Here is a 14,467-nt window from a genome sequence, read left to right as displayed (position 1 = left end):
TTGCCAAATACATGTTTTGTCAGTTCTTTCCCTCCAAATTAAAAAAGAGTATTTCCAGATTCATTCAGCTGTCCATTTATGGTGGTCTTTTTTGCAAGTGAAGAACTCAGTGAAAGTTTCTTGATTAGATTGTTTGGTTTTATTCCTTTAGTTCAGAAACAAATATAATCATCTCTCCCAGAAGGTAAAATAAGTGTCCTGTTTCTTGGTCTGCTTTTTATATGCTGTTGGCAAAACAAAAGCATGTGAAATAATAATTTCTTCTGTCAAACATCAAAACATCAGTCTTAGCTATATCATGCATATAAATTTGAGAATAGCTAATTAATCAGTCTGATCTTTGCATTCCCTGAAAATAAATGCTATTTTCCATTCCATTACCTGCTGCTTTTTTTCTACAGTTTCAAGAGCCAAACTTCAGAATCTAATGGTTCAATTTAACTAGAGCTAGGTTTGGGCCTGGGCTGTTTGGGGTTTTTTGTATTTGTTTTCCCCCATTTCAATGTATGCTGTTTCTGTGTGTGCTCCATATTATTAAACTATGTTAAGCAATCCAAACTGCAGTGAATTACTCTATTTAAAAAAGTCAGTAACTTAAGTGGCTTTATCTACACCCACTGTAAGCTTCTTTTCTTTAGTTTTGTGGAAAGAAATACCTACATTGTGTCTAGAAAAGATTTTCAAATACTGTGCTATTCACTAGATACTTAGGGACAGTACCTTTAGAACTAGAGTGGATAATGTGTATACTTTGCTATCTGCTCCTGGCGCTATCCATTCAGTCAGTGGTCATGGCAAGAAATAGCTTCAATAGTGAAAACCAGGGTTTTGTAAAATACTTAAGGATGAAGAAAGAATGACACATTTCTGAATCATTTTTGTCTCATACGTACAGCAAGGGAGTGAGTTTCTTAAACTGAGAAATGTTTTACTCTAAAAATGAGGCTGCATGAGAATCTGAAGAGGCTGAAGTTTTTGTAGATTCAGCTTGTATTATTTACTGATACCTGCTTATCTGAAAATGTAAGAAAGGGCTGTAGTATTCCTGTTAGTTTTCTTGGAGACTTTCTCTTTTAACACCTCTATTCCCACTCTTTCTTCTGCTCACCCATGTGTTTGTCTTTTACGATGCACTGGGGTGCATAGCAAGGATCCCAAACAGCAGCAGGTAAAACACTGGACCACCCATTAAAAAGTAGATCATAGATGTCTCAAGTGAAGGGGTTTCTAACATACATATGCCAACAGCTAAATAAAGCTTGTTTGGCTTTGTATCTAACCCTTCAACTTTCTATAATTAGTTGACAATTCTTTGTACGGCCCTGTAGGGGTCGGCGTCCGGAAGATCTTGCATTGTCACGGAAAGTTAGAGGGTTAGTCGCAGCCTTGTGATGTACCTGTAACCCCACCTCCCCTGGTTAGTATAAAAGGAATTAACTGCGCAATAAAAGGTGGAAGTTGGCGCTTACACTGTGTGTGTTATCTGTCTCTTTCCCTGGTCCGGGCCGACCAGTGATCTAAGCGTGGCACCTTGATATGTAGCGAATGCTACATAGTGGTGACCCCGACGTGATCGGTTGCCATGGCGACGATGGAACTTGCGCAAGTGATTAAGGTGTTGAAAGGGTTGGCTAATGAGGTGGGTGCCCGAGGAACGATTAGGAGGGGCCCCACGGGCGAATGCATCCAATGGGTGCTGCGCCGGGGAGGGATGAGTTCTCCTACAGAAGTTTTTAGTCCCCCAAATTGGGGAGTGGTTCGGGAGATGTTGCTTCAGTCGGCGCTCGAGGGTGAGCACGGCGCTGCGGAACGATTACGAGCTTGGGACATGGTGGAGGGGGTAGTTAAGGTGGGACAAAAGGCTAGGGAGTGCAGGTCGGCGGCGCGAGCTATCCTGTTTGCGGATGAAGCGCCGGTTCGAAAACAACGGGGGATAGTGCCCCCAGGGACGGTAGGACAAGATCAGACGGAGTGGGTGGTTGTGGAGCGGGGCTCGCGGAGCGGTTCCTCTCTGACTGATAGCGTGGACTCAGAGGGTGCGGCGGAGCTGGGGGTTTTTCCGGTGGAGACGGTACCTCCGAGACTGGATGGGCCCTCTCTGCGGCATGCATGGGAGGAGTTACGGCAGGATCTTCTGAAGGAGTTGCGGGACTGCCTCCTGGACTGGGTTCCAGGTGGGGATGTTAAGGGGGAATTGTACCGTCAGGTGAAGGAATGGGAGGAAAGAACGCCCCCGGAGGGGGAGCTCAAGAAGCTGAGAGAGTTAAAAACTGTAGTAGCGGGGGAACCACCCCCCGGCGAGGGAAACCAGGCGCCCTTGCCAGGAGAGCAGGCGGAGTTTCTGCCTGCCGAGCCTATGCAGGTTGACTCTGTGCCTGCCGAGCCTTTGCCTGTGCAGGCTGAGTTTTTGCCTGTGGCGGCCGAGCCGGTGCCTGCGCAGGCTGAGCCGCTGCCTGTGGCGGCTGAGCCTTTGCCTGCTCAGGCTGAGCCAGTGCCTATGGAGGCTGCGCCAGTGCCTGTGGCGGCTGAGCCTTTGCCTGCGGCGGTCGGGCCTGTGCCTGTGAGGGCCGGGCCTTTGCCTGTGAGGGCCGGGCCGTTGCCTGTGCGGGCCGAACCTTTGCCTGCGCGGGCCGGGCCTCTGCCTGTGGTGGCCGAGCCGCTGCCTGCGCGGGCCGGGCCTACTGGGCCTGTGCTGGCTGCGCCTTTGCCTGCGGGGCCTGGCCCTGCTGGGCCTATTCTTGCTGCGCCATCAACTGCGCCATCTGCCGCTCCTGGGCCGGAACGGGTTAATCCTTCGGCTGGGCCCTTCCGAAACTGGCGCGCGGTACCAGCAGCTATAGACTCCGATTATTCCAATGAGGAGGGGCTGGATAGCGTGATACGGCAGCCCTCGGGGAGCGTGCCACCGAGACAGGCAACGGAGGGACAGGACGCCTTACAGAGGCTGAGGGGTTTGTTACAGAGGCTTGAGGGTGTCATAGAGAACGCGGAGCGTAAGGTGCCATTAATGCCTCCTACGCAGGGGGCCGGGGACAGCCAGGAAGGAGGCACCCAGAAAGGTACGGACTGGCGACTAGTGGCCAAGGAATGCTGCCTCTCAGGGGTTCAGTTTCAGCCGGTTGTTCTCCCAATTCGGGCTGCGTCACGGGGCGGGTATGCGTGGATGCCTTTTGATATAAAGACCGTTCGAGAACTCGCGAGCACAGTGCAGGCGCATGGAGTGAATTCCTCACAGGCGCTCACTTTGTTTGAGTGCCTGCTCGCAACGCCTGTAGCGCCCTATGATGTGATGCAGCTAATGAGAGGGGTGCTGCCTCCATCTTTGCTGCTGTTGTTTAAGGAGGAATGGCGAGCTCAGTGCGTTAAGGTGGTGACCGACGCCCAGGCCCCTGATCATCATCTCGCGGGAGTGACCATAGAACAGCTCATGGGGGAAGGGCCGTTTGCCACGCCACAGGCGCAGGCACAGGGCATGCACGGACGTGACTTTGCGGCGGTCGCAACTACCGCCATGGCCGCACTCAGACGTGTCGCAGCTATGGACAGAGCAGACCCCCCCTGGGTAAAGATCCGCCAGGGGCTTGCCGAAAGATTTACTGTCTTTCTGGATCGGCTTCAGCTTTCTATGCAGGCTGCAGACATTCCAGAGACAGCTAAAGATGCTATTATAATTGAGTGTGCTAAGGCTCAAGCTAACCCGCAGACTGCAACGCTACTCTCTCAGTTGCCAGCGCATTCCACGCTGGGCGAGATGATTCGCCATGTCCTGGAAAGGGAACAACAACAAGAAACGCAACCGATAGTGTCGGCCCTGCAGCAGGCTTTGCACAAGGGTGCAGGCGTTTGTCACCGGTGCGGGGGGAAGGGCCACATAGCGAGGAACTGCGCTACCAAACCCAAAGGGTCGGGCCAGGGCGCGGGGGCGGGCGGCACTCGTTGTTGGAAGTGTGGCAAGTCCGGGCACAGAGCCCGAGACTGCCGTGCGCCCGGGGTCCAGCAGGGGGTTGTAGAGCAACCGCGACAACAACAAGGATCGCAGTCGGTAAACGGTTCGGGGGGAGGGACGGGGGCCGCGCCCTCCCCTACGGCTTTTGCACAGGGCCCAACACCAACACCTCAGGATCACACGAAGCTTCCGTGGCGCTAACTGCCGACGGACAGGGACAGGGTCAGGACCAAGTAACATCTGTTCCTGCTGACACCCTGATAGCGCTGACAATGGGCATGAATACCCGTCCAGAACAAGTGATCACGCTAGAGGTGGGACCACCTCTTTTTCCACGAAGCGTTAGTATGATGGCCCTGTTAGATACAGGTGCAGATGTTACTGTGATTCCGATTCATATTTGGCCCCCGGAGTGGCTCACCGTCACGCAAGGGCAACTCCTGGGGGTGGGGGGGGCGCAAGAGTCAAGAAAGAGTACAGCCTTGGTAAAAATCACTCTTGCCCAGCCTACAACTGCTGCAGATGCGGAGAGAGTGGCGTGGTGTAACCCGATGGTGGCGGCAGTCCCGACAGCCATCCTTGGGCGCTGCTGCCTAGAATGTTGGGGGTGTCGCCTTTCCACGGATTTTTAGTGGTGGCCACTGCTGTCTGCCGTCCCTTGAAGCTCACCTGGCTAACGAATAAGCCGGTGTGGGTGGAGCAGTGGCCTATGACTGAGGAGAAGAGGGCGGCAGTAGTGGAATTGGTGCATAGGGAAGCACAAATGGGCCATCTAGAACCTTCTACCAGTCCATGGAATACTCCTATATTTGTCATAAAGAAAAAATCAGGCGCGTGGCGACTCCTCCATGATTTGCGAGCGGTTAATGTCTGCTTACAGGACATGGGGGCTTTGCAGCCAGGGTTGCCTTCTCCGGCCATTGTGCCGAAAGGACAGGGTGTCATTGAAGAAGAGGGGGTATGGCACCAGGTAGCATATACTGAGCCGAGTCGCTCGGTGCAGTTTTTGGAGGCCAAAGCAGTGGCCATGGCGCTGTTACGTTGGCCGACTGAGCCTTTGAATGTGGTCATGGATTCACTGTATGTATATAAGCTTTTGATTGCGGGGGAATGGGCATTAGCTTCTTCTACGGAGATAGCTGGTATGCTGCTGAATGCTTTACAGTTACGTAGTGCGCCCGTTTTCCCTATTCATGTCACCAGTCATTCTGGTCTCCCTGGACCGTTAGCTGAAGGGAACAGCCGCGCCGACCAAGCGGCACAAGCGTGGATGGCTGCTGTTGGCGGTGATAACGTCACGCCAGCAAGGGCCCACGCGATAACGTTGCATCGTCTTTTGCATTGCGGTCCGCGAGGCTTGGTGACTCTAACGGGCATCTCTCGTGCTGAAGCCAAAGAAGTTGTCACAGCCTGCCCTCATTGTGCTAAAGGACCCCTTTGGGAAGCAGGGGTCAACCCTCGCGGTTTGCAACCAAATCAGATCTGGCAAACTGACATTACAGAATATGCTCCTTTTAGGCCTTTGCAGTATTTACATGTTACAGTAGACACTTATAGTAGATACATTCTTGCTACAGCGCATAGTAAACAGACTAGTTTGGCAGTTATACAGCATTGGCGTGCTTGCATAGCTCAATTAGGTATTCCGCAACAGATTAAGACAGACAATGGTGCAGCTTATACCGGGGAACAGGTGAAGCGGTTTTGTACGATCTGGGGTATTGACCTTAAACATGGCATCCCTCATAATAGCACTGGCCAGGCCATTGTAGAACGAGCACATCGAACCTTGAAGACCTTGCTCGATCGGCTTAGGGAGGGGGAGCAGGAGGAGCCCTCCTGGCTACAGGAAAACACACCTGCTCTCCGCACGCAGCGTCTTCTGTTAACTGCGTTAACTTCATTAAATCAGACAGTTCGGGGGAACCTGGAACAGACGGCAGCGCAACGACATTTTATGAACATGGAAGACAATGGTCCTTATCCGTTGGTCCACGTGCGTGACCTTCAGACACGCCAATGGGACGGGCCGTTTGAGTTGCGTTGTCTCGGGCGAGGGTATGCCTGTGTACAGACACCTGAAGGGCTCCTGAAATGGGTTCCTAGTCGTATGATTCGTCCTGCCTTAACCTCGTAGTGTTTGAGTTTTCTTACAGATTGCTGTTATCCTGTCCTGGCTTATGATACCTTGAGTATCCGGATGACATCCCTCTCAGAGTCCATCAATACGTGCCTTTATGGGATCCGACTGTCGGAACTCGCGACCAGGAATCTCGGTGCCTCAGACATTAAGCCTTAACATCAGCACACCAACGATAAGCCTTATAGAGTAATAGAAGTAACTCTTTCCAAGTCTTAACTTTCAATCTACCTCTTGTGTGAATTTCTATAAAGGAGCTTTTTGCTCTCCAGGGTAAATGGGACATTTACGGGTGTTTAAGATAGAGTGTTTTAAAGTAGTTGTAGAGATATGTTTCTACTCATGGCACTTTATATAGTTATTTCTTTGTGTGGAATTGTTCATAACAATAGAAGCCAACTCGTCATGGGGAGGGGAGAGATGTAGGGGTCGGCGTCCGGAAGATCTCGCGTTGTCACGGAAAGTTAGACGGTTAGTCGCAGCCTTGTGATGTACCTGTAACCCCACCTCCCCTGGTTAGTATAAAAGGAATTAACTGCGCAATAAAAGGCGGAAGTTGGCGCTCACACTGTGTGTGTTATCTGTCTCTTTCCCTGGTCTGGGCCGACCAGTGATCTAAGCGTGGCACCTTGATATGTAGCGAATGCTACACCGCCCTTTTGTGAATTTCAGATCAAATTTGGGTAGCTGACCATCATGTTTCAGTAATCTCCCTTTCACTCTACTATCCCCCCAATATATAACTGTTTTACTACATCTTATCTGAAGAGAAGCCTAAATCTGAGGCTTTACATCAGTGTGTGAGGTATATGATAGTATCTTTGTCACAGTATCACTAAGGGTGCTGCTGTGGCTCATGCTGAACAACGTAGGAAAAATTCTCTGCAGAAGCGGCTATCACTTATATAGACAAAAGGTGGGGGTAATGAATTGTTAAGTCCTGTATTTCTTTGAGATAAAATAAATCAGTCCAAGGTCCAATTGAAAAATTTGGGCAAAATTAAGTGAGTAAATCTTGATAGCACAAGCCAGTCTGTTGCTTGTACCACTAAACCTATATATGTAATTGGAGATCTGAATTTCGTACTTTCTGCCTCTATCTCAAGTCTAGTAGAATATTCTGCAATGGGGTGTGAACTTTGTTATCCATAGATGATAAAAAAAAAAAAGGTGCACGTTGACTCTTTCAACTTTGCCTTGATATCTCACTCCCACTGAATGCCTGAACACCACCACTTGTTTCTTCCTCTGTGAGAACCAGTGTGTTGCTAGAGGAAGTTTTGTGTAAAATGTGAATTTTTCAAACTTTAATAATGTCAGATTATTTTCTTCAGTACAAGTCAGAGCTCAGAAAGTATTCCTCTCTTCTTTTTCCAGTCTTGTTTCAGTATCCAGTGACAATAATAATAGAATCCTCTTACTGGTGGTTTGTTTTGTGGTGTTTTTTGGGGGGGGGCAAGAGGGAGTTAAGGGGGGGGGGGGCAGACTTACATCTAAATTAGCAGAGAACTGTCAGATACACAAGCAGAACCTGCTGCTAAGCAACAAAGCTGCATTACCTGGAGAATAATACTACACTGTACTGAATACTGGCAGAATTGGCAAATGATCTCAAAGGAAGAGGATCAGTCACCATTCTGTTACAAACTTATAAATACAGATGGTAACAGGGATTAGCATTTTAGAGGTTTTTTGGCTTAATAACTCACAGCCCATGTCTTTTCAAAACATGCATTTCAACTGAAGTCTGACTCATCATAGCTCTTTAATATATTAAAGTATTATGACATCTACAGACTAGCAATTTTGAAGAATACAGGTACAATCTATCAGGCTATGAACATTTAGTTTATTTTTTTAGTATTAAGAAAATTCTTTGGAAAAGCCAAACTTGTAAGTGTTGCAATTGCCTAAAAGCTAAATTTAAAATCTTTTTAGTTTAGTACCCAGTGATGTGTAGGTCAAAAATAAAGACTATTTGCAATGATAAAATTATCCAGCTATGGATAGCTGGATATTATTCCACGGTAGATGGAATATCACTGAAAAGGAAAACTGAAAATGTATTTTTCTGAGATATATTCAACAAGCTTAGATCTGGTAATAGGCCATTTTATGCATTTCAGTATATACTACTTTGTAACATGTCTTACACATTTTTCTCTTTATATATGAGATTTCTTTACCTCTCTGATGTTCGGCTGGATAAACCTCAAATCCATGTCTTTGCTTCCATGAATGCCTGTATGTTTTTAGGAACAAGTTAAAATTACAGAGAGTGATCCACCTCCCCTTTCTGCAGCCTAGTGTGTTGTGCAGGTTAATTGTCCATAATGTTCCCCAAAATAATAATCATAATCTCTCAGTTAAATGTCTTGCTGCAGTCTAATTCTATTTCTTTTTGGCCTTTTCTCCAAGGACATAGGAACAAATGATTTACTTCCTCCTGGAAGTACCCTTTAAGGTGTTGGCTCAGTCATGATGTGAAAGGAAGATACAGAAAGTTGAAGCAGAATTGAACAGCAAAACACAGCTGTGTTAAATACTAAATAAATTAATAAATACCTATAGTTACTTACCTATGCCATTTCATGCATAGTCAATGCTCAGTGAAGGATGCCTCATTCCAGTCGTACTGCATAAGACACAGAGACAACCAGTTGTATACCTACTTGAAATTATATACCCTCTTTTTCAGAAAAAACTTAGTGTGCTCCTGCTTAGTGCACTTTACTGCTGCAGAATGAGCTGTTGAGCCAGCAGTTCCATCAATCTGTCCTGCATTTTCTTTCCAAGGACTAGCCCTTCACCTCTGGCTACTGCTGCCAATATATGTGGGAATGAGCTTCCCAAACCTGCAGGGCCTGGGGCCACACCTCCCCTCTGCTGCTCCATGCCACAAGCCACTCTAGGTGCTCTCCAATCCAATCTGCAAAGGCGTTCAACCAAATATAACCTTCTTCATATAAGTGAGTGCTAGGAAAACAGAACAGCTCACCCATGTGTGTTGTGTTTTCATGTGTCTCTCACCATTGTTGTAACAAAGTTTTGTGCATAAGGTGTTCTGCAAGTATCAGGCATCAGTCTGTACCTCAGCAATGGCAGCCAAGTTGTAATTTATCTGACATGCCTTTGTGATTTTCCTCTTAATTCTAAAATAGATGGCTTTCTCACATCGCTCATTCAAATGCACAACCAAATTATCAAGTAGCTGCTACTTTTCTGCCTAACAGCACAAAAAGAACATAAAATGCCTCTTACCCATACTACTGCTCTTTATGTGCTTCTCTCAGCATACCCTCAGTGTACCCAATGTGGAGTGTCCTGGCTTCCCCTTATCCTTCTTGTGAATTGAACTCACAGTATAGTCTCTGCACATCTTTATGACTAGCTGAAAAGGAGATGAGGAAGAATAAAATTCATTATAAGCAGATCATATGCAATTAGACCTCCTTTGACTATGCAGCCAAATCTATCAGTGTGCTAATTCTCCAATGGGATTTGATGTAAATTCTCCTGGTCTGAATGAACCAGCCTTGAAACCGTTGGTTTCAAAGCATTTTAATATGAAGTGCTGCCAAATAGAACTGGTTTGTGAAACTCTGTTTTTATAAACAAAATGGGGAATTATTAGTCTGGTCCTAAGTCTTAAAAATATTCTGTAACATTGGGCTGAGCAGTGCCATTTATGAATCAACTAAACAAAGCATCCCTTTACTGTATGGTTGGTCTTCCCTGCATCTGTTTGCTGTAATAATACCTTTCTTTTGTTTGATTAAGGTAGAGTTAGCTCACTCATGCAGATATGCTGATGAAGTCTATTTTAAAAAAGGTAATGTGAAGTAAAGCCTCTGTATGGTTGCAGCCACTGTAGTTGTACTTACTCAATGTTTTGACAATTTTGAATTTAGTCCTCTAATCAGATCTAAATTCTTCTTTATGCTGCTACTTTGTGTTTCAGATCACTGGCAGCCAATGATAAAAACAGTGTAGACTTGACAGGGACTTGAAAGCTAGGTGAAAAGGTGCAGTGGTTTATAAGAGGACTAGAGAAAGAATTTTTGTGTGTGTCTTTAAGCAGAGGTTTAGGTCTAACTCGGTTAGCTGTTTTTTCTATCAGCTATTAAATAAGTCATTCACCATCAAAACCTCATTATTACCATCTTCATCATGAAAGCACTCCCAAGATTTGTTTTTCAACCAGCATTGCATGTTCTTGGTGTAGAGCACTAGGTATTTGAACTGATTTGTTTTCCTTAGGGTGAGGAACTGGATCTTTTTTGATTGCATTTGTACCGTGACAGCCCCACAATCCCACATGGGTTTTCTAGCCCATGGGATGGGCTCTTAGGCACTGCACAATGCAATGCAGGAGGTGAATGAACTGTGTGCACATATACTACATCTAAACTTTCAGATATCTGTTGGCATGTGTGTGTAGGGGTGGATCTCTCCTCACAAAATACTATCAGGAAGAGAAGATCTTGCTACCTTGAATTCCTGCCTGCTGTATCTAGCTGTCACTGATGTAGTGTTTCGCCATTGTAAAAATTGTCACACAGTTTGGTTCAAAGGATCAGGTGTTTTCCTGATTTCAATGCAGGATTATTTTACGAAGTTTCTGCATGTGATACTTCCTTCACAAAACTTGGTGTTTATCCTCCATAAGCAGAATGCACTGTTGTGAGTTTAGAGCAAACACTAAAAGTCCTGGTTTTATCTTTTCATTACAGGCTTGTTGAAATGTTTTTAAAATGAGCTTGCTTTGCCTCCTGCCCAGCATAGGATTGTGCATCTTTACATGGTAGTACACCACAAATCCTGGACTCAGAGAGCTCAAGCTTTCTTACCAAGTTATGTTTCCAGAGAAGAAATTTTCAGCTTCTTGTAGGTGATCTTTGTCTCATACCTCTACCTCACCGCCTGAGTAAACTTCAGTCTCTTAAATTAAGCTGCTCTTAAACCTTGCTTCTAATTCCTTTATTTTTTAAAGAAGAGTAGCTACTGTGATAAGCTTATTGAAAAAGTTTTTTTAGGCTATATGTCTGAGCACATGGCAGAAGAAAGCATTTTCATTAGACACAGGTGTACCCAGCTTTTATATTGGGAGCTGCTTATTACCTTGGTTAAACAGCAGAGTTGGTACTGTGGGATGAGAGTGGGAACAAGACCTGAGTGATCCAGCTTGCTGTCCAGTTTTCACTTTCAAATATTTACAGTTTCAGAGAGAAAATACATTAGGACATGCATCAAAAATGGAACAGGAAGTCTGCAAGGGACTGCACACATTTGTCAAACCTTTGCTTTGGTTTGCTACGGTGCCTTATCAACTAGGAAGAGCTTCTGGGAGATGTGCCCATAGTTGATACCCTAAGCAAGAGAGAGAAGGAACGCATACTGTTACAAAGCTGCTTCCAATGCTTGTATTCCATACTCAGTCTATGGCTACATCATCTGGCGTCTAGGTTGGAGAAGGCAGGCAGGTGTATAATGTTTGAAGAGTTTGAGTTTCATCTTTAGTAGGAAAGTGATATACCCCACTGTGGCTAAGCACTGTGTGCACTAAGCAGATTTTCCCCTATTATGAGTCTATGAGCTACACTGATTGGTAGTGTAACATTACTATAAATTAGGATATTCCCAGCATTGACTATTATTTATTGACTAGATATATACCTATTCATTATGTGTCCTGTGCACCAGAAGCAATGGCTTCTCTACATAAACTAAAAATTATTACTATTTTTTTGCTCTAGATACATGTTCTAGTGTGGCTTTAGTAAAGCAGTATGATAAAAATGGATGTCAGCTACTTAGATGTCTGGAAAAAGAGGAAGTTAAATATTTAAGCAGCATAAGTAGGCATAATTCTTTGAAATATATGGGAAAATGCTGACTTTATACAGGTTCTGGCTTTTCAAACCGTATCCTTCAAAACCAGTAGACAGTTTTCAAATAACTGTGGCTGTGACGTTTGTGATGTTGTTATTTAACTAAGTTCCCCCTTCTTTAAATGGACCATGAAAACAATAGTTGGCATTTCTCTGTCACTTTATTTAAGGGCTTCTATGCATACATACAGGTCAAGGATACCTAAGATACAGGTATTTCTACTCTTCCTATTGCACTTAGTAAGGATTTTTTTGCATTTCATTTTGATTTCTGACCTTTTTCGGAGACACTGGTTTATGTTTTGATTGTGATTCTGATAAATGGTGACATTTTCTAAATTTCCTGGTGGGGTCACTGGAAGGACATCCTCTTTAAGTAAACATTTAATCTCTCCCCCCCACCCCCGCCACCCCCCCCCCCTTATTGGTCCTGCAGTACATTTTTTAGATTTACATTTTTTACATTTTTAGTACATTTTTAGATTATAGCGAGTGGCTTCCAACCATGAAGAAATGTTCCAAAGCTATCAAAATCATTCTCTTTTTGGATAGATTAACATCACAGATTTCCAGTGTCAAGTTTCTAATGGATGGTCACGTGAACAGTACTGCACCCAGTAATTTATTCAGGCCAGTGTCTGTTTACAATCTGAAGATGATGTCCAACACGACTACTTCATCGTTCTTTGTATTTTACAGATTATTCAACATATACTGCATGGACAGGTCTATGCGTTAGGCTATTATCATGCTAGTACCATTGTTCTGAATCACTAGTGCAAAATTTTCAATATTTCTAAATGAACACAAAACCTATTCAGGACTGCAGGCTTCTGTAACCTTGGAAACTGATATATGTTCATTTTGGAGACAATCGATTTATTACAGCAGTGTCCAAATGTTTTGGATAGAAAGTGAATTACGCTGTTCCATTTGTTAAAATAAATTTATATGCCTCATCTGCTGTTGTTATCACTCTTAAGCTATTATTAATAGTAATAGCACATTTAATCAACAGTTCCCTGTTCTGTAGCACTTAAGAACTTCATTGAGGAATGAAGTACAAAGTCTTGGCTTCTATTTAGAAAGACAGTCTTTGCTTTGGAGAGATCATGCGCAAAGGCCTAATGGAGACAGGTAAAGCTGTTACATGCTAAATAGATAGATTCCAGAGGGCTTTATAAGGAGGGTCCCAGCTCATGGGAGGATTAAAACAGTTTTGAGAAGGCTGTAACAAGTAACTAAATGTAAAGGTAAATTGGGAATTTATTTTCCTTTTTGTTTGAAATTACAAGTATTAATATTACATAACATTGATTACACTATTCTAGAGAGCATACTTTCAACCTTATTTAATTATTGACATTAAGTTTTAGCATTTATTTAAAAAGGATATCTGTGAAAAATCACTATCCTTTTGGAGGAGTGCCCTCATCTTTCAGTGTCACTGGTAGTTATGTGTGTTCAGTAAGACACAATTATTCCATGTGCAGACAAATGATAATGACTAAAAAAATCTATTAGCACTCTTCCTCTCTGTTTTGAAAGAAAAGTAAAATATATTTATAGCTTTCCTTAGCTGTAATAATGTGTGTGTATCAGAGAGAATGTCATCATACTGTTCGTTAGCACATGTGGAGCCACACTCTTCTAAAATCCCAGCATTGTTTTTTCACTGTGCTGTCTGACTTAATCTCTATTTCACAGCTACATATGGCTGCTGGCAAGAGACTGAACTTTAGCAGGAACAGTAAAAGCAGCTATGTGGGAAGACTGGGGTCTTTTAAAATATTTTAAGAGTTATCGTATAGAGGTTTTGCAAAGCAAGTGTGAACTTGATAAATACTAGAAGAATACAGTTGTCACTAGATGTACCTTTGTAATAGATGTATTTTGCTGTTCACTCCCTTAATACCATGTTTTCAAAAGGGGTATTTTGCTACTGTCTCCAGTGAAGGCAGAGTTGGACAATAAATGTGTATACAAATGCTTTTGACAAATAACTTATGTTTAATTCCTCTGGAGCTTTTATTGAAAAGTGTCCCTGACACTATCAGCAAACTTCTTTCAGCTTTTTGGGGTATGTCAGTTCTTCTACACAACAGCTTTGATTTGATTTTTTTTCACACTGGACTGAAAATAAAGCATTTTGAATATTTTCTTGCAATAGAATTGTGTCAGAACAGATGCTCTCAAGTCAGAAACCTTACTTTTTCTCTTTTTCTTGAAAAGTTTCAAAATATTTCTAAAACTTGTCTACTAAAAATCATTGTAGGAAAACAAAATATTTCATTTACAGTTTTGGTTTCAATGAAAGGCCATAGCACCACCTTCTATGAATTTTGCAAACTGTTTAAAAGCTTTGCCTGGAACAAGACCTTACTTCTCAGAAAGACTTAAATCACTATGACACAAACAGAACTTCCTCCAGTAAAGATAATGCAAAAATTCATATGGAAAAGGGAAAAAAAAAAATCTCAACAAATAATA

This window comes from Buteo buteo, chromosome 10 (genome assembly GCF_964188355.1).
Source record: "Buteo buteo chromosome 10, bButBut1.hap1.1, whole genome shotgun sequence".
Lineage (NCBI taxonomy): Eukaryota > Metazoa > Chordata > Aves > Accipitriformes > Accipitridae > Buteo > Buteo buteo.
This window is presented reverse-complemented; position numbering follows the sequence as displayed.